General features: G+C 40.3%; 1 long non-coding RNA gene and 1 pseudogene across 5 annotated transcripts in view; both read right to left on the bottom strand.

The window, feature by feature from the left end:
- Positions 1-20759, bottom strand: part of LOC150002137 (uncharacterized) — a 153064-nt gene that overhangs the window by 56902 nt on the left and 75403 nt on the right. The gene's annotated exons all lie outside the window — the stretch shown is intronic.
- On the bottom strand, positions 19195-19580 carry LOC150002138 (large ribosomal subunit protein eL28 pseudogene; annotated as a pseudogene).

Raw genomic sequence — 20759 nt, 5'->3', positions numbered from 1 at the left:
CCTCACACACTGACTGTCCCCTCCTCTGTACCCATACAGTACTTGCTTAATTAGGTCCTTATTTTTCCCCCAAAACACATGAGATTCAAACTTTTAAAGGAACAGACTTTGGTTGATTCATCTTTTATCTTAGTGCCTGAAACATACTAGGCATTCAATAAATGTTATGTGGATGAACAGAATCCACTGCTTCCCTCCCATGGGTGAAAGTAGCAACTGACTTTTTGTGGAGGGCAAAGAGAAGGATGTCCTAGTGGGTTTCTATTCTCCTTTTAAAAGTGAACGCTGGACATTAAGATGTTGTGAGAATGATCCTCCACCTGAGAAAATAGCTCAGCAACAAACAGAACAGCTGCCTTGTCATTATCCCTATCACTGGGATTTCTTCAGGTGACCAACAGATAAGTCCAATTCTACTTACAAGATAGCCCCTGGCTGGTTTGGCTCAGTGGATTGAGCGTCGGCCTGCGAGCTAAGTGTCGCTGGTTCGATCTTCCACTCAGGGCACATCAGAGAAGGAAAACTCTGATTCCAAAAAACCTCTGCTGCCTTGCGGCATACCTCTTCAGGGGAAAGGCTAAGGGAGTAAACCCCGACAGAAAATCCGGAGCCGGAGTCCCTAAGGCAGTTTGACGTTGTAGTCAACACCAGCAACTCCTGCGGCGCACCTGAAGCCAAGTTGTATTGACTCCGTCTTTCCCTTGGACCCTTCAGCTGCGAAGAGAGGGGGGGTCTGCTGCATGGGCAACAGCAGACCCTCCATATCACCCTGCCCAGGCTCTGTAGCTTCAGCTTCACTGGAGAGGACACTCCAGCGTCATCGCAAGATGTCGATTCAACACGGGAGGAGACAGATACCGTGTCACTCCCGAGTCGGACTGCACAACCATTCTCCGTGGTGCAGATAGACTCTTAAGAAGCTACACCATCGTCTCTCGAGACGGACGGCTGCCGACGACGACTTACAAGATAATAAGCCTTAGCTCTGCCGGGTAGCTCTGTTGGTTAGAACACTGTCCTGATACAACAACGTTTCGGGTTTCATCCCTGGTCTAGGCACATACAAGAATTAACCAATGAATACATAAATAAGTGGTACAACAAATCTCTCTCTCTCGCTCTCAAATCAATAAATAAAGAATTTTAAAAAGGTAGTAAGCCTCTGAAAAACTTGCAAATATTAGTAAGAAGAAATTGTTGTTGCATCAAGGAAGACTGCATTAGCCAACAGGAAATGTGGGCTGTATCTATTAAATTAATACAATTCATGTTCCACAGTAAAATGCTTCAACATTTAAAATGTTTTAACATCAAAGGAGGATAAGGATAAGGCAGACCTGTGGTTCTTTACTTGTAAGACATCATTTTAATTCTCACAAAAACCTATAAGAGAAATTGTATTGCCTCCTCTGCACTCCTCTGATGCAGGAGCTCTTTTTAAATATTGACATCAAGTTTTCAGGGAGGTTGAAAATAAAGATTAAGTCCTTATTGAGTACTGATAATGGGCCACATTCAGGGCAGGGTAACGTGGGTGGATATGATGAACCATCCTCCATTCAAGTGCAGAAAGCTAACACATACACATGAGCTGAACAAAAGGTAATGAAATAAGGACTACCATGGAAGGGACCAACATGGGCTGCTTGAGAACTGAGGGCAGGAGTGGTCCTGATTGTACAGAGAGAGCGAGGAGTTTCACAGAATGCAGAAAGATGGAATTTTGTCAAGGCTCTGAGGAGGCCAGGGGAGGGGGGCTCAGGGGACAGTGGGACGCTGCAGAGTAAGGAAGGGAACATATTACAGGAGCTGAGTGGAATTTAATAAACGCACTGAAAACAGAAAAATTTTTAGTGGGGGGAAAAAATAAAAATATAAAGAATAGAAATGCAAGTTCAGTGAATATTAGAAGGACAAGGATTTTCCTTCACACTGTATATACTTTCTCCCTATCTGATCCCTCCAGAATTTGGCATTCTAAAGAAGTAAGTAATGACCTAAGTTTCTTTGCATAAAACTAATAAGACCAGTTGTCAATAGCGATTTTTTGACTAAGACTTTGACTGGAATGTCATGCCTAAAGGAGACATGCTTGGGCTTTGGTTGTTACCAAAAAGCCCTGAGCAACTGGGACTGACTTTCAAAGGTAATAAAAGTCCACGAGATAAAAGGCCTGGTACCTTGGATGGATAAGCGGTCCATAGCAATCTTTCCAGGGAAGGAACGAAGGTTGTTTTCCTGAAAGATTGCTGGAAGGGACCTTAAGGCACAATGGAAAACCAGGAGGACCTGGAAAAGACAGGTGTTTACAGGCAAGGCTGAATGCCAGGTATGTGGCTCAGCTTCTGTGCCCTGAAGGGCAGACTGAAGGTCACCCTAAATGTTCCTTGCGTAAGTTCCAGCAAAGCAGAACTAAAGATCATAAGTGATCATTTGCTGCTCTTGTTGTGTTTATGCAAATGAACAGGATAAATTAAAAATGGACTTAATGCAGTCCCTTTAATGACAAGGAGGGTAATCCTAGGGAGAAAAATCAAGATTCAAGGAAGATCACAATGCCCAGTGGCAGACTATAAAGTAGTGCAGCTAACTGTCTTTAAAGTTTCTTTTCATTTAAAATTTGTTTTCATTTGAAAGTTAAACTATGTCTGTGGCATTATCAAAGATGTTTAATTTACAGGCAAGAAGAATGTCAAATGCCTTGCAACTGGATGTCTTTCCGATAAGACAGTCCTACAGATCTATAAACTTGTGTGTGGGTTATGTTACATAAATTAACATGTGTTTTCTGTTTTCAAAGGGCATAAGCCTACGATCTCATTACCTGAGTGATTGTCTGTACGTATAGGCCTCACTTAATCCTGTCTGCATTGCTGCCTCCAGAGACTCAATGGTTTGGCTGAACTAAGTGGCTGGGTTGGTGAAGAATGGGGTGGTCTGTGGGCTTCACTTTAAAACTGGTTTCTCTTTCCTATCCTAATGGCTTGGATAGAAAGAGCCCAGAGGCCTGAGAGGGGGGAAACCTAAAATATTTCCCTCAGTCCAAACTAAGTATAATGGGCAAAAGGGTTTTGGACAGGTGAGATGTACCTGGAATACCTTCCTCTAAAGAAGCCCTTCTTTTCCCTAATGTGGGACATTGAAAAATTAATACCTGTCTTTTGTCATCTAGTGGTTACGGATTGAATGATGTCCTTTAACCCTGTTGCCCCCAGAATACAACAAGGATGCCAGCCTGTTAAACCAAGCATGCCGTTGTCCAGAGACAGCCAACCAACCTGGAGTCCGCACGATCCTTCCCCTTGTGGGAAGGCCACCCTCCCCTCCACAACCCCACTCTTATTAGGGATTTCTTGACCCAAGGGTAGGTAGGACGACGACCATGCCCAGCTTGAAGCAGCTAGAGGAGCTCGAGACCTTCGTCCATTGTCCTTTATAAGATTGTAAAGGGTCTTAAGTCTGAGAGGGAGGGATTGTTATTTTTTATTGTTCAAATATTTAACTAATTAATTAACTATTTTTTAAAAAAAGAAGAAGAATATATGAAAGCGTGAGCCATGGGCATAGACTTGGGGGGAGGGAATGTCGGGGAAGGGGGGTGCTGGGCGGAGGGGAGCAAAGGGGAAAAAATTGGAACTATTGTAACAATATAATCAATAAAATATACTTAAAAAAAAAAAAAAATAAACGCACTGAACTGACAATAGAAATAGAACCAGACTCAACGATAGCAGGATGACAGCTGGGGGCCGGGGCGAGCAGGGGGTGGAGGGATTGAGCAAAAAGGAAAAAGGACTCATGCACAAGGACAACAGTGTGGTGACTGCAGTGGGGAGAGGGTTATAAGGGGACTAAAAGGTAATGAAGAAATACAATAAGAATTATTTACAAAAAGAAGAAGAAGGAGGTTCAGTGAGATCATTGTACGCTGGGAATAGTGGAAGGTGAAGGTGGGTTGGAGCCAGACCACGGAAGGCTGTCAGTAGGAGTCCGAACTTGAAATGGGGAATTTTTGAAGGTTTTTGAGTAGGGGAAGCCAAGGACCCAATCAAATCCTGAACTAAAACATCTGATATTATTGCCAAATCCATCCTGACACCAGATCACAAGTACAAGAAGTACACAAAGCAGGAAAACACAATCAAGACTCTTAATCAATACTCAAAAAAGCATCCTGCTTCCTTCTGAGGAAACACAGCAAATGGAAGAATATATGCCCAAATCACCAGCTCAAACCCGACCTGTCCTTCTCCTTCTTCATTGGCTGAGAATGGTCCCATTTTCACGGCTCATAAGACAGCTTCATCCACCAATAAAACCCCGGGGCAACAAATACAATCTCCTCCTCCCTGCAGAGAAAAAAATTCCAGCAGGGAAATGACAATTCCTTTCACTTCCTTCCTTTCGTCAGAAGCAAGCCCAAAAGATTTCTTAACTGTTTTCTCACCTTAATACCCCATACAAACATCCTAGAATAGGAACTGGGTCCTGGTGGCTTAATTGAATTAAAAGGAAAAGTGTAGGTCATCTAAAAGCCTCTCAATGGTTTCGAAGTGGCTTTCACATCTCTGAAAGCCCAGTGGCGATTCTAGGTTGCTTGTTTAGGGAGGAGCTGAATGAATCTCCTAGCACACAATTCTAAAGCACTGGAAGTCAGCACTTCTGAAAGACTGCAGAAATGGCTTGTTTACATTTTTCTCTCAGGCTGAAACCCATCTATTTAAACTTTAACCAGAGGCAATTATGAAACCACGGTAAGCCAGAGATGGCAGCCTGCACAAGACGGGGAGATAGATGCCAACAGTCTGGCATTGAAGGAGGAGAAAGAGAATATTTTGAGAAAGAGGTCAAGGAAGAAATACAGAGAAGGTTTTAGAAGCAAAAGGTGTCACCTCTGTAGCAGGTCTTCAAGAGAAGAGGGAGGGAAGTGGTGAGGGAGGGGAAGGGCGGCTGGTGGGGTGGGCAGGAAAGACAGCAGCCTCTGATGGAGTTGGTGGGGCTGCCACCAGCCCCCCAGCTCCAAATCTCACCCAGTAAGGGCGCACTGCTGTAGTTCTGCTGCTTGTACCTTTTTTCCCTCTTGGGTCAAAAGTGCATTAACCCAGCGATTCAGTGGCTCTGAGTGGTCTGCCCGGAGCAGACACACCCAGCCAGTCCGGACACGGGCCTCTTCCCCGAAGGCCAAGCCTCCTCTTTAATTCAGGTTTTCCTGGCAAAGACCCACCTGGGAGCTCATGAGCAGTTCAGTGACGTCAGAGGAAATACCCCACTTGACAAAGGACTCTGCTGGAGCTGCCTGGGATTTGGTGAGTCCTCTGAACAAACTAAGAGATAGCTGTTGCCCTAAAGTGAATGTGTTATTCTGGATATGAGGCTGTTCTTGCACCTGACATTGACACTAGGGCCAGTTTTATATGCATATACGAATGTGGGGAGATCTACAGGACACTAGACCCCCACACTCTCTGTATAAAGGCACCTGACAGTCAGCCCCTGGATATTCACTCTTTTGAGTTGTTTAACATGTTGTGTACTGGAGTATTTAAATACCTTTTAGAAATGACGAGAATTCTCACCACCCATACGCAACGTATTAACTTTTTGGTTTTGAGTATCCTTATTAAGATGCACATGCAGGGTAGAGAGGAGAGCCCTGCCTCAGATGTTATTGACTTACTTCTTAGCAGGAGTTCAGTTTTTCCCACTTCCAGTCAGATTAGAACCAGAGCCCTGTGGGAGGAAGATCAAGGACAAGTATTCTGGTGATAGAGAATGGGCAGAGGCCTTGGGAATTCTGAGTGGGAAGCTGGCAAGAGTCATGGAAGACAAGTCTGTACAACAATGAAAGCCAGTCCTTCAACATAAGTCAGAGTTTGTGTAGGCAGCAGAAAGGCAGGCTCACCCAAACTTCCTGTAAAGCTTTCTTCTCTGATAGTCCGACTCTTACCAGGGAAGGCCAACTGGGGCCCAGCCAGACAGAGTTGGGGAAGGTCAGAGGATTTGCAGGTATTCAGGGCTATGGCCATGATTTTCCAGGGCAAAGAGGCCAAGGTCGTGGGCTTCACTCCAGACCAGGTTGCTACTCTCACTGGAAGATCTGTCTACAGCTCTGAACTGCACTTGCAAGCCCATGCAACCATCTAAAAATTTCACTATGCTGTTCACAAGGGCCTGGGTGGAGAATGTGGGGATGGCTGCCTGCAAACTCACCCCGACAGGGGACAGATTCTGGAGTGATGTTGGGAATGGAGTGGGGCACTCTGCATACGAGCAATATAACATAGTGTGACACTTTATTTTTACTAAACCTACGCTCCACTTCTATTTCTTAAAGTTTGTATAAGTATAAATTACTTTCTTGTGCCCATATCCCGGAGTGAGAAAGTCTGACTCTGATGGCTTTTGCAGGATAGAGCCTGTGAACTCACGACTGCCAGCAGGTATCAAACAGCTGCACAGAAATTTCAGAGGGATACACATTGCCCAGCACCTACCAGAAGGCGTTGTACCTTAGAGAAGATATTTCTAAAATCAGGCATGAGATCTCCTGGGGGACTGAACATAAACTAGAGAAGTAGCGTAGTATAGTGGTTAAAAGCTCGGATTCAGGAGCCAGGCTCTCTGGGTTCAGATCTTGATGTTACCACTTATAAGCTGTGTGACCTTGAGCAAGTTTAACCACTCTGATGCTCAGTTTCCTCATCCATATAATTTAGACAACAGTATTTCCCACTTCTATATGTAAATATTTAAAAACAGTGTCTGTCACAGGAAGAACTGTTTAAGTGTTATATTTTAAAAGTAACATCATCAAATCTCCAGGTCTAGAAACTCCGGTTGTTTCTATGATTGACCCTGTCTCCAAGAAGTCCTTTGTTGGCCCTAGTCTGCCATTTCACCTCCCACCACACCAGCATGAGAAGACAGAAGAAAGATACCCTGATACTTATTATCCCCCAGGCTTCCCCTGAAGTACTAGCAAGGCGCCTCTGTTCTACTTCAAAACCTATCAACATGCATGCCCCGGGCCCAGTCCAAGCCAGAACCAACAATGGGGAGCACTGCCCCATGCCTGCACCAGGAACAGGAATTCCTCAGTGCAGACCCCTCAGGCCCTTGGAAGGGTTCATGCTTGTGCTGTCACTGAAGGCTCACCTACCTGTCCTTCAGGGATACCTTGCACCAACCCAGGCTTACAGAATACAAGAAAAACCCTCAGTCAAGAAAAGCAGAAACAGAAAAATGACCAGGTGGCAGGAAAAAGGATCGCAGCCAGAGGAAACCACACACACAAGAAAAAAGAAGAAAAGCTGAAATAAATACAAGGAGACTTTTTTTGGCTCTCTATTTTTGGCCAGGTGAAAAATACAAACACAAGAAAATAAACCAAGCAACTAGAATCAGATTGCATCAGTGAAGGGATGGAACAGGCCGCAGAACTGCGAATACATGTCAATTACCTCATTTTCCCCCTGTGCCCTGCAAGTGTGGCCCCACAGTCACTTGTACTGTGGCCTAATAATGATTTCATTTCACAGACTTCCTTCCACATTTTTTTTTTCCTTAACAAAGTCCATCACAACTCTGTTTTCGGATGTAGAAGCAGTACCTATCTTTAGGAAACCTAAATGCCAAAAAAGCACAGAAAAGCATAATTGAGAAGTAAAAAATAGTTGGTGTGATCAGGACAAACATCAAATCACAAACATTTGAAAACTTTCCCCTTCTGGGCCCTGAGGAGAGAAGTGTCTTTGTTTGCTGAATTGGCTCACAGACGACTTGGCCTTTGTTGGGTTGTGTAAGACATTGGAAGGGATGGAGAAGCGAGAGGAAGATCAAATATTTGTCAAGTGTCTACTATGTATCAGACATTCTGCTAGATGCTAGAAATTCAAGAGTGAACCAAAAAGAGAGGACCTTACTGTCATGAAGCTAACACTTTTTTTCTCATTTATTAAAAAATTGTGGTAAATTACACATAACATAAAATTTACCACCTTAACCATTTTAAGTAAACAGTTCAATAGTGTTGCATATGTTTATACCGTGGTGCAACCAATTTCTAGAACTTTCCCATCTTGTTAAACTGAAACTCCACAACCATTAAACAATCCCCATTTCCCCCTCCCCTGCCTCCAGGCCCTGACAACCACAACTCTACTTTCTGTTTTTGTAAATCTGATTACTCTAGATTCCTCATATCCAGCATTTGCCTTTCTGGGACTGGCTTATTTCCCTTAGCATATCCTTAGTAACATGTATCAGAATAACTTTCCTTTTTAAGTCCGAACTATATTCCATTGTACGTAAATGCCACATTTTGTTTTTTATCCATTCATCTGTTGATGGACAGTTGAGTTGCTTCCACCTCTTTGCTATTGTGAATAATGCTGCTGTGAACAAGAGGGTACAAATATCTCTTTGAACTAACACTCTTTTAAGGAGCTTATCCCACCATATTTGGATTGTTTCCCCATCAGTTGGTCCAACTAGATGGTTAGCTGCACAAGGACCTGCGTTATTTATCTTTGTATCCCAACTTCCTATACAGTGCTGGCACATAGTAGGAATTCAGTAAATATATATGGAAAAAAATCATTTATTTTATTTAATCTTTATTGTATTTATTTTTCCATTACCATTTAATCCCCTTGCAATCACCACACTGTTGTTGCTGAGTCCTTTTTCCTTTTTGTTCAATCCCTCCACACCCTAACCTTCCCCGCTCCCCGGCTAGCTGTCATCTGCTCTCCATCTGTCTTGCTTGTTAGTTCAGTTTGTTGATTAGATTCCACATATGAGAGGAATCATATAGTACTTGTCTTTCTCTGACTGGCTTATTTCACTTAGCATAATGTTCTCCAGGTCCATCAATACTGTTGCAAAGGGTCAAGTTTTCTTCATTTTTATAGCCAAGTAGAATTCCACTATGTAAATGTCCCACAGTTGTTCTATCCAGTCATTTATTGATGGACACTTGCGTTGCTTCCATATCTTGGCAATTGTAAATAATGCTGCAATTGACATAGGGGTGCTTATGTCCTTTCAAATTAGTGTTTTGGGTTCTTTTGGATATATTCAGAGAAGAGGGATCACTGTGTCAAAAGGCAGATCCATTTTTAATTTTTTGAAGTATCTCCATAGTGCTTTCCACAGTAGCTGCACCAGACTGCATTCCCACCAACAGTGCACGAGGGTTCCCCTTTCTCCACATCCTCGCCAGCACTTGTTTGTTGATTTATTGATGAGAGCCATTCTGACAGGTGTGAGATGGTATCTCATTGTGGTTTTAATTTGCATCTCTCTGATTATTAGTGATGTTGAGTATCTTTTCATATGTCTATTGGCCATCTGTATGTCCTCTTTGCAGAAGTGTCTGTTCAGGTCCTTTGCTCATTTTTTATTTGGGGTTTTGGGTTTTTTTGGTGCTGAGTTTTGTAAGTTCTTTATGAATTTTGGAAATTATCCCCTTATCAGATGTATTGGTGAATATGTTCTCCAGTTTTGTGGATTGTCTTATTTTGTTGATGATTTCCTTTGCTGTGCAAAAACTTTTTAGTTTGATGTAGTCCCATTTGTTTATTTTGCTTTTATTTCCCTTGCCTGGGGAGATATATCCCATAAAAATTTCTATGAGCAGTGTCTGAGGTTTTGCTGCCTATATTTTCTTCTAGAATTTTTATGGTTTCTGGTCTAACATTTAAGTCTTTGATCCATTTTGAATTTATTCTTCTGTGTGGTATAAGAAAAGGGTCTAGTTTCATTTTTCTGCACATAACTGTCCAATTTTCCCAACGCCATTTATTGAATAAACTATCTTTAGCCCATTGTATGTGCTTGCTTCCTCTGTCAAATATTAATTGAACATAAAGGTGTGGGTTTATTTCTGGGCTCTCTATTCTGTTTCATTGATCTATGTGTCTGTTTTTATGCCGGTACTAGGCTGTTTTGATTACTATGGCCTTGAAGTATAGTTTGATATTAGGTAGCATGATTCCTCTAACATTGTTCTTCTTTCTCAGGATTGCTTCTGCAATGTGGGGTCTTTTGTGGTTCCAGATAAGTTTCTTATTTTAAGTTTATTTATTTGTTTGTTTGTTTGTTTATTTATTTAATTTTTTTAGAGAGAGGGGAAAGGAGAAAGAGAGGGAGAGAAACATCATTGTGTGGTTGCCTCTCACTCGCGCCCCCAACTGGGGACCTGACGTGCAACCTAGTAATGTGTTCTGACTGGGAATCGAACCAGTGACACTTGGCTCGCAGGCCGATGCTCAATCCACTGAGCCGCAGCAGCCAGGGCTCAGATAAATTTTTGAAATATTTGTTCTAGTTCTGTGAAATATATCATTGGAATCTTGATAATAATTGTGTTGAACCTATAGATTGCTTTGGATTGTATGGACATTTTAATGATGTTAATTCTACCTATCCATGAACATGGTATATGCTTCCATTTATTTGTATCTTCTTCAATTTCTTTCTTCAGTGCCTTATAATTTTCTGAGTACAGGTCCGTTACATCCTTGGTTAGGTTTATTCCTAGGTATTTTATTCTTTTTGAAGCAATTGTGCATGGGATTATTTTCTTAATTTCCCATTTTGTTAGTTCATCATTGATATATAAAAATGCAACTGATTTCTGAATATTAATTTTGTATCCTGCTACTTTGCTGAATTCATTTATCAGTTCTAGTAGTTTTGGGGGAAATCTTTGGGGTTCTCTATGTACAGCATCATGTTATCTGCAAATAAAGATAGTTTTACTTTTTCCTTTCCAATTTGGGTGCCTTTTATCTCTTCTTCATGTCTGACTGCTGTGACTAGGACCTCCAGTAGTAAGAATAAGAGTGGTGAAAGTAGACATCCCTGTCTTGTTCCTGATCTTAAGGGGAACACTTGTAGTTTTTACCCATTGAGTATGATGCTGGCAGTGGGTCATATATGGCCTTTATTATGTATAGATATGTTCCTTCTCTTCCCACTTTGCTGTGAATTTTGATCATAAATGGGTGCTGGGTTTTATCAAGTGCTTTTTCTGCATCTATTGATATGATCAGGTGGATTTTATCCTTCACTTTATTTATGTGGTGAATCACATTTATTGGTTTGCAAATGTTGTACCAACCTTGCATCCCCAGAATAAATCCCACTTGATCATGGTGTATGATCTTTTGATGCATTGCTTTATTTGATTTGCTAATATTTTGTTGAGGATTTTAGCATCCATGTTCATTAGAGACATTGGTCTATAATTTTCTTTCTTTGTAGTGCCTTTATCTGATTTTGGAATTGGAATAATTCTGGCCTTGTAAAATGAGTTTGGGAGTCTTCCCTCCTCTTGAATTTTATGAAATAGTTTGAGGAGAGGTGTTAGTTCTTGGAATGTTTGGTAAAATTTACCTGTAAAGCCATCCGGTCCAGGGCTTTTGTTTGTTGGGAGTCTTTTTTATTACTGCTTCAATTTCATTAGGTATAATCTGTCTATTCAGATTCTCTGGTTCTTCCTGATTTATTTTTGGAAGAATTGTATGATTCTAGGAATTTATTCATTTCATCCAGGTTTTTCAGTTTGTCAGCCTATAATTATTCATAATATTTTCTTACAATCCTATGTATTTCTTTGGTGTCAATTGTTATTTCTCCTCTTTCATTCTGATTTTATTTACTTGGGTCTTTTCTCTTTTTTTTCTTGATGAGTTTTGTTAAAGGTTTGTCAATCTTGTTTATCTTTTCAAAGAACAAGATTTTGGATTCATTGATCTTTTCTATCATTTTTTATACTATTTCATTTATTTCTACTCTGATCTTTATATTTCCTTCCTTCTATGCACTTTGGGCTTCATTTGCTGTTCTTTTTAAAGTTCATTTAAGTGTGAAGATAGGCCTATAATGCTATGAATTTTCCTCTTAGGATTGCTTTCGCAGTGTCCCACAGATTTTGAATTGTTGTGTCCTCATCTTCATTTGTTTCAAGGTATCGTTTGATTTCTTCCTTGATCTCATTGTTGACCCATTCATTGTTTGATAACACGTTATTTAGCTTCCATGTCTGCATGGTTTTCAGTGTTTTTCTTGCCATTGATTTCTAGTTTTCACAGCATTGTTGTCAGAGAAGATGTTTGATATGGTTTCAATCTTCTTAAATTTATTGAGACTTATTTTGTGTCCTAAGATATGGTCTATCCTAGAAAATGTTGCATGTGCACTTGAAAAGTATTATATGTATATTCTGTCGATTTGGGTAAAATGCTCTAAAGATATCAATTAAATCCATTAGATCTAGTGTGTCATTTAAGGCTGCTGTCTCCTTGTTGATTTTATGCTTGGAAGAGTTATCCATTGAAGTCAATGGGGTATTAAAATCCCCAACTATGACTGTATTTCTGTCGATCTCTCCCTTTATGTCCATCAAGATTTACTTTACATATTTAGGTGTTCTTATGTTGGATGCGTAAATGTTTACTAGAGTTATATCGTCTTGTTGAATTGTTCCCTTTATCATTATGGAGAGTCCTTCTTTGTCACTTACTATAGCCTTGGTTTTAAAGTCTATTTTGTCAGATATAAGTACTGCTACCCCAGCTTTTCTTTCTTTTCTTCTTCCAACCCCTTTCTTTTAGTCTGTGTGTATCTTTTGAACTGAGATGGGTCTCCTGGAGGCAGCATATATATGGGTCTTGTTTTCTTATCCATTCAGCTACCCTGTGTCTTTTGGTTGGAGCATTTAAGCCATTTACATTTAAGGTGATTATTGATAGATATGTATGTAGTGCCATTTTATTGTTAGACTGTTTTCCTGTTTTATTTTCTTCTTCTTCTTCTCCTTCTCTTTCTTCTTTTTCTTCATCCTTTAACATTTGTTGCAGTACTGGTTTGATGTTTAGCTTTTTCTTGTCTGGGAAGCTCCTTATTTCTCCTTTGATTTTAAATGACAGCCTTGCTGGGTAAGGTAGCCTTGGTTGAAGGTCCTTGCTCTTCATCATCTTGAATATTTCATGCCATTCCCTGCTGGCTTGAAATGTTTCTGTTGAGTAATCAGATGCCTGTCTAATTGGTGCCCCCTTTTAGGTAACCGCCTGCTTTTCTCTTGCAGCTCTTAGGATTCTCTCCTTGTCTTTAAGCCTTGTCATTTTAATTACAGTGTGTCTCTCTGTAGGCCTCTTCAGGCCCAGCTTGTTTTGTGCTGTCTCAGCTTTCTAGACTTGTGTGTCTTTTTTCTTCACCAGATTAGGGAAGTTTACAGTCATTATTTTTTCAAATATGTTCTCAATCCCTGCTCACACTCTTCTCCTTCTGATGTGGATGTTAGTATGCTTCATGTTGTCCCAAATATTTCTTAAGCTCTCCTCATATTTTTAAAATCCTTTTTTTCTTTTTGCTGCTCTGCCAGGGTGTTTTTTGATACCTTGTCTTCCAATAACACTGGTTTGATCCTCTGCTTCCTCTAACCTACTGTTTATTCCTTCTAGTGTATTATTTATGTCAGATATTGCATTCTTTATTTCTGACTGGTCCTTTTTTATGGTTTCTACGTCTTTTTTAATGCTGTTGAGTATCCTTATAATCATTACCCTAAACTCTCTATCAGATAAATTGCTTGCCTCTATTTCATCTAGTTCTTCAGGGAATTATCTTGTTTCATTTGGGGTCTGTTTCTTTGTCTTCCCATTTGACTGCTTCTTTGTTTGTATTTTCCACTTAGTTGTTAAACCAATCAGTTGTTAATCTAATCAAGCTGTAATCAGCCGCCTGGTTTAAGCACCACAGGATGGGGCAGAGAAATTCCTTCAGGTGGGGCTATTGCTTCCCCTCAGGCTGATGCCACTTGGAGAGGAGTGCTCCGTCTGAGGAAGATGGCTTGAGGTTTAGAACTGACACTTCTCAGGCAGAACTCCCCAGCCACTGAAATATCCCTCTGGAACTCCAGCTGCTGCCCGTGGGAGCCCAGCCAGCCCTCTCACGTCTCCCCACTCCCTACCAATAACATTGTGGTGAAGAGGTTTCTTCTGTTTGTCCTTGGTTATAAGGCTTCTCTTCAGCTAGTGTTCAGTTGGTTATTCTGGATGATTTTCTCTACAATTTAGTTGTAATTCCAGATTGGTCCTGGGAGGAGGTTAGTGTAGCTTCCACTTACTCCTTCACCATTTGAATCTCCCCAAATGCTTTATTTTTATATGTCTTAGTCACTACTGCTGCAGCTGGCTGTTTTACATATTTTAATAAATACGTTTTGCAATTTTAATGAATGTTATTTACATACTTAGTTTATATAAAGGGATTAGTATAAAAATTCTAAATCTGAATCAAAATTCACTTTCTAGATGAAATGCCATGACAATTCCTTCCCACTTACTTTGCTTAAAGTCAACTCTTGCAACTCTTATTCCCCTCCTTTCTTTCCTTTTTTTCCCTCAAGTCATAGCACTATATACATCGTGAGGACCTCCTTGATGGGTCTATTCAACTCATGGGACATTCTGTTGAATAACAGAGTTGGCCCCAAATATAAAGTTTTCTATGGAACACAGAGCAAAACAAATGGGACTGAAGACATGGGCCTGTTGGGTTCCAGGCCTGAAAGGAGGCAGAAGATGATGGAATAAGGCTTCTTCGGGGTAAGGGAAATTAAAAGTGATCTGCATGGAGTGAAGGAAGTAGGCGGGAACCAGAAGCAGGTTCATTGCTTGAATCTATGGGCTAGACTGAGAACTCCCCTCCCCATACATACAAACTGGCTTGTTAAAGAGGATTTAAGAAGCTGACCACTGCCTGAGGACGGGTCTTACATGAGGGAATGAAGAGGTAGGAAGATAAGGGCACATGACAGGAAATTGGATGAAGCAACCACAGACTTCCATGGCTGACTCTATGGCATCTTTATTGTCACAGTAGAGGACAAGAAAAGGTAAACTCTTTATTCAGATAATATGATTGTCTATAAGGAATATCAAGCCAACTACGTTGGAAAAAATATTAGAACTAGAAAGAATTCAGCAAGATTTCTGGGTATAAGATCAATAAACAAAATTCAATTGCAATTCAATGTATTAGTGTTTATCACATTCAATATTTAATAGCAAACAAAAGACAAACTTAGTGGCAATAAATAATAAAGTACCTAAGAATAAATATAACATAAAATGGGGATTTTAAGTATGAAAAATTTTTATGGAAAAAGTTAACAAAGATTTGAAAAAGTAGAGACATATACCATATTCATGAATTGGAATATTATACTGAAAGTGTCAGTTCGAAAGTTAATTTCAAGGCAAACCCAACTTTTAAAACCCCAACCGAATTATGTAACATGGAACAATGATCACAAGATTCATGTTGAAGAATAAAAGGTCAAACATATAATAGTAGTTGAGGATGCCTTTGGCTGCAAATAAAAGAATATAAAATTAATGTGGCTTTTAAAATGACAGATTTATTATTTCACCTCACAGGATGTCCAGTGGAAGGTGGTTTCAGTATTGGTTAATTCAGCAGCACAATGACATCATGGGGACCTGGGCCCTTTTTTTCTGTCTGCTTAGCCATTCTCAGAATACAGGTCTCCAGCTCTTCCCCTCAGGGTCGCAAGGTAGCTGCCACAGTTTTAGGCCTCACATTCCTCCCCCACTCTATGCAAAAATAAGAAAGGCAAGTCCTTTTCTTATGCACTTTTTCAAATGAGAAGAAAACTTACCTGTTCTATCCCACCTCTACTCTAGCATAATTCCACATAGGTCTCATTGGCAAGAGATGCAACATATGACTACAGCTAAACCAATCCCAATGGAATGGAATTACTGTAATAGGCTTAGACCAAGCACTATGGAACGGGTTTTATGGACACCTGAAAACAATTCAGATTCAGTTGGAAGGAAAAAGAGACAATATTCTTTGGTCAGATAAACAATCACAACCCAAGGCAATTTTGAAAAAAAGTAAGTCAGGGGGTTTGCCCTACCAAATAATTAATATTTAAAATCAAAGGTGGCATAACAAACCAGGAGTGAAAAGATAAACTATTTAATAAATAAATGTTGGGATAATTATAAATGTATTTCATATTGGACAAGTTTATGTCTTGGTAAAGGCATAAATGTAAATAGTCAAATTTTATACTTCTCAAAAAAATATGAGATTATCTTTACATACTTGGGAGAGGAAGAATTTACTAAATAAAGCACACACACACATACACACACACAAAACCACAAAGGCAAGGACTGATACATTTTACTGCCTTAAAATAAAAAGACATCATCAACAAAGTACAAAGACAGGCCTTAAACTGACAGAAGATATTTTCCCACTCATAAAATCATCAACATATTAGTATTCAAAATTTATAAAGAACAACTAAAAATAAGAAAAAGAGACAACTAAAAATATTGGCAAAGGATATGAATAAGCAATTCACAGCAAAGAAACCCTAATGGCTAATAAACATACAAGAAGATGCTTGCTCTCACTAGAAATTAAGGGAAAACAAAATAAAATAATAAAAATTTGCCCATAAACAGGCAAAATATTTTTAATTCTGAAAATATCAAAAGCTGCGAGATATGCAGATACAGGTCTCTTAGTAAGTAAAATGATAATATAGTAATATAAATCCTAAATCCTGACAGTTCCTCACTTAGGGATGTTTCCTAGAACAGTGGTTCTCAACTAGGGGTGATTTTGCCTCCCAGGGAACATTTGGAAATGTTTGAAGACCTTTCTGGTTGTTACACATGTGTGTGGGAAGGTGCTACCAGTTACTAGACGTGATGGATATTGCTAAAATCCTGTCCCACCACAAAAAGTTATCCAGTCCAAAATATCAATAATGTCAAGGTTGAGAAAGTCTGGCCTAGAAAAACTTTCACATGGTGTGCTCCAGGAGACTGGTTTTTAAATGTTGATTACAACACTGTTTCTTATAACAAACAACAAGCTAAAACAACCTACTCACCATAATGCAGCTGAGTGAAAAAGTAATCTGTGTATATTCAAACAAGGGAATAATATACAACAGTTATAATGAATGGGTTAGTTCTTCAGGGTGCGACATGAATAAATCTAAAAAGTAACAGTGACAAAAAATGCATTGCAAAATATTACGCACAGCATGATATGGTATTCCTTTACGTCTTACAAACACAAAGTAATACTATATATTGCTTATGAATATATACATATAATAAAAAGTATAAAAATATTCATGGGAATGGTTTTTAGAAACTACAAGACAGTGATTACTTTTGGGAAAAGAGGGAAAGAGAAAAATAGAGAAATAAATGGGTCAGGGATAAGCAATGGGTTTCAACTACACCTATAAAACATTTTACAACAGTCAAAAAACCCAGAAACAAGTAAGTCAAATATTAAGATTTGTTGAGCATTTTATACATAGATGTTTGCTAAACTCTTTTCTATGTTTTTCAGTTTCATTGAAATATTTATTTATAATGAAAATATTTGAAAATATTTTCAGAGCTGCATTTGCAAGAATGAGTACTCTTTATATGTTTCGGGAGCATAGAGCTGGTGGAGGAAGCCCGTGTTTCCAAAAGAAACTAGGCTTTTCTAAAGGGAAATTAGAGAAGGGGAAAGTGACCCTTGAATAAAGAAAAGTCTATTCATTTAAAGACCCTATCCCAGGGATTCCTGGCAGGAAGAGTTGGCTTTCCCACTGCACCGTGATTGGTAGGCTTTTCCTCTGTCCATGGTCCTATTCCTCTAACTCAAACAACCTTCCAGGAGCTCAGAGGGAGGTTCATGTCTGCTTTGTAGTGTTCTAGATGGAGCTGAGAAGCTGAGAGAAGAGGAAATGTTGTGGGTACAGCAGGTCTTGAGTATTTGGGAAGAAGTTCTGACTGTTTGCAGTAGATGCCACCAGCAGAAGGGGATCCTGCTGGGCAGCCATTCTTTGTAATAACAATGAACAAAATCTCTTCGTCACGTGAGCCCCAGTTGCACTGAGGCCTGCTTGGTAAGAATGATACCATCATCTCCCTAACATTTCATAGTTTTAATGAAAGGCTTTCTCATCCCTGATGCTTTCCGTCATTTCTTTCCAACACTCCTGTGAGGGCAGTCAATACTTGCCTCTGCTTTTACAGAGATGAGGAGAGACTAACAAAGCTCCGCTGAAGACCTGGGTTCTATGAACCAATATATTTACCTAAGCTACTGGGGATAAATAAATGGTGAGAATAACTCAACGGAGAAAGACATTTTATGGGCATTCCAGAGTAGTCGCCTATCTTTTTAAAAGAAACAACATTTCTTAAGATCCCAGGAGGAGTCTGGCACTACATAAAGTGATATGAGCATGAGAGTGCAGGACATAATGTTTGGGAACATAATGTTCCTCCGGGGACTTAAAAATTAATGTAGATCCAAAACTGAAAAAAAAAAATTTCAGGGGTTGGTTGTAATAAATTATGGGACAATGAAGTGAAAGGTGTAGGGACAAAAATCCCAAGCATAGGGATAAACTATGGAACACGAAAGCAGAATATGATGAACCAATTAATCTTAGGAGAACACAAATTCGCAGTACAGGCAGAATACAAGATACCCTGTGAAAGCAATTTTGCAGACTCAGTGACTTGTCTCGTCACACAAGATCAATAGCTGTTTCTGATGGGCCACTGGCAAAAGAAAAAAATATTTACTGCTGTTTTCTCTAGATGGAGTCAAAACCATCCAGCATACAATAAAGTAATTAGGGGGAAAATAGCAGCATGGCAAACTTTTCATCTATAAAACTAGATATCTAGTTCTGGATGACAGTGCTAATGGAAATAGGTGCAATTGGGTTTGTAGATGCTGATTTTTATCAGAACCAGAAACTGTGCTAAAAGCTCAATTTGGTCTACTTTAGGTTCCCTGGGTGGGTTGGTGGGGAAATTTTCATTAGGCAATTTGTTTTATGCCAGAAGAAGAAATAAAGCAATATATGAACACTGTGATACATATAGGTAAGAAAGTATCTTAATAGAAAAATGTACTCTAGTCTGGGACGACATTTCCCCACCAAGATGATGGAAAGTACTTGGAAATGTTTGGACCAGACTGAGCTTTTGCCATTGCCCCAGTTTTCCTGTTTTAACAAACTTCAACCTTGCTAACATTCCAATGCTAGGAGAGTTGGTTTTCCTTTTTTTGAGGAAAGTTAACTGATGCTTTATTACTTTTAAGGGTGGATAGTGCTCAGGAGCTCTTGGTGGAGTGGGCCCACTTCCTCTTCACCATCCCTGGCTCCTGGCCGCCTACGATGGCACTGGCTCTACAGCTGGTGGCCATGCGCAGAGCCAGGTAGTACTTGTTCTTGAAGATCATGTGCCAGATGCTGCTCAGTAGGGCCCCTGCATTCTTGTTGGTGGTCGTCCATATGTAAGAGGTGCCCGGCTTTGGCTGGCAGATCTCTGCTTCATGATGATGACCACACCTTTGCTGTGGGCCACCAACTCCACACCTGTCTTGCTGTGAATCTGCCCTTTGTAGCGAAAGGAGTTGCAGGCCTTCAGATTGTTGGGTTCGGTGCTGTTCCTCTTGACCAGGAAGCTGGAGCAGTTCCATTGCAGGTGGGCGGACATGGGGGCAGCTCCTCTCGCTGCAGCAGCCAGATGGAAAGAGCTGGTTTTACATATTGATTGTCAGCTTCTGTGTAGCGCTCTCTCATGGTCACTGCAACTTTGTTTACTTTTATCAAGGGGGACCCAAAAGCCCCCAGAATTTATTTATAAAAAATTGTGTATTCATTCTTACCTGTTTAAATTTCAGTCACCTTCCAAGTGCTGTCCATCTGATGCAATACACCTATGGGGACATTTTTTCCACTGCTCAAAACAATTTCTGAACGCATAGATCTTGATGCCTTTCAGTGTTTCTGCCATTTTTTGTTTCACCTCTTCCACAGTGGCAAAACATTTCCCTTTGAGGACGTTTTTCATCCCGGGAAACAAACAAGAAAAGAAAAGGTCACTTGGGGCAAGATCAGGTGAATAGGGAGAGCAGGGCATGGAGGTCATGCCGTTTTTGGTCAAAACTGCTGAACTCTCAGCATGGTGCGACAGGTGCGCTCATAAAGTACCCATCATGAAATGGGCAAACAGCCCTGGCTGGTGTAGTGCAGTGAATTGAGTGCTGGCCTGCGAACTAAAGGGTCACCGGTTTGATTCCCAGTCAGGGCACATGCCTGGGTTGCAGGTCAGTCCCCAGTTAGGGGCTTGTGAGAAGCAACCACACATGGATGTTTCTCTCCCTTTCTTTCTCCCCCCCTTCCCCTTTCTCTAAAAATAAATTTTAAAAAATATCTTTTAAAAAAGAAAACGAAATGGTCAGATGTGTTGACAGAGTCTTCGAAAATATTCACTGAAGCCTAATGCTGGGGTTTTTGGGTCCGCCTTGATAAAAGTAAACAAAGTTGCAGTGACCATGAAAGAGCGCTACACAGAAGCTGACGATCAATATGTAAAACCAGCTCTTTCCGTCTGGTAGCCTCTCACAACAACATCAGCTGGTACACTGATATAGATGGGTTCCTTGTAGTACAGTCTCACCCACTAGGTGACTGTAGTACAAGGGGCCCACCTATTTTGGGGGGTCTCCCTTGTACTTATACCTTCTTGTGTTTCTCGTGTTTTTTAGTATTGTAATGTGAAAAGATAAAAATGTCCATAAGTTTTTATTTCATTGCGGAAGGGAATAAATTAGATAGTCACTTCCACGTGGATATCCAGTAGGCATCTCAAACTGAACATGGCCAAAGGAGA

Source organism: Furipterus horrens, unplaced genomic scaffold, assembly GCF_987537825.1.
Source record: "Furipterus horrens unplaced genomic scaffold, mFurHor1.1.pri manual_scaffold_9, whole genome shotgun sequence".
NCBI classification, from domain to species: domain Eukaryota; kingdom Metazoa; phylum Chordata; class Mammalia; order Chiroptera; family Furipteridae; genus Furipterus; species Furipterus horrens.
This window is presented reverse-complemented; position numbering and strand designations above follow the sequence as displayed.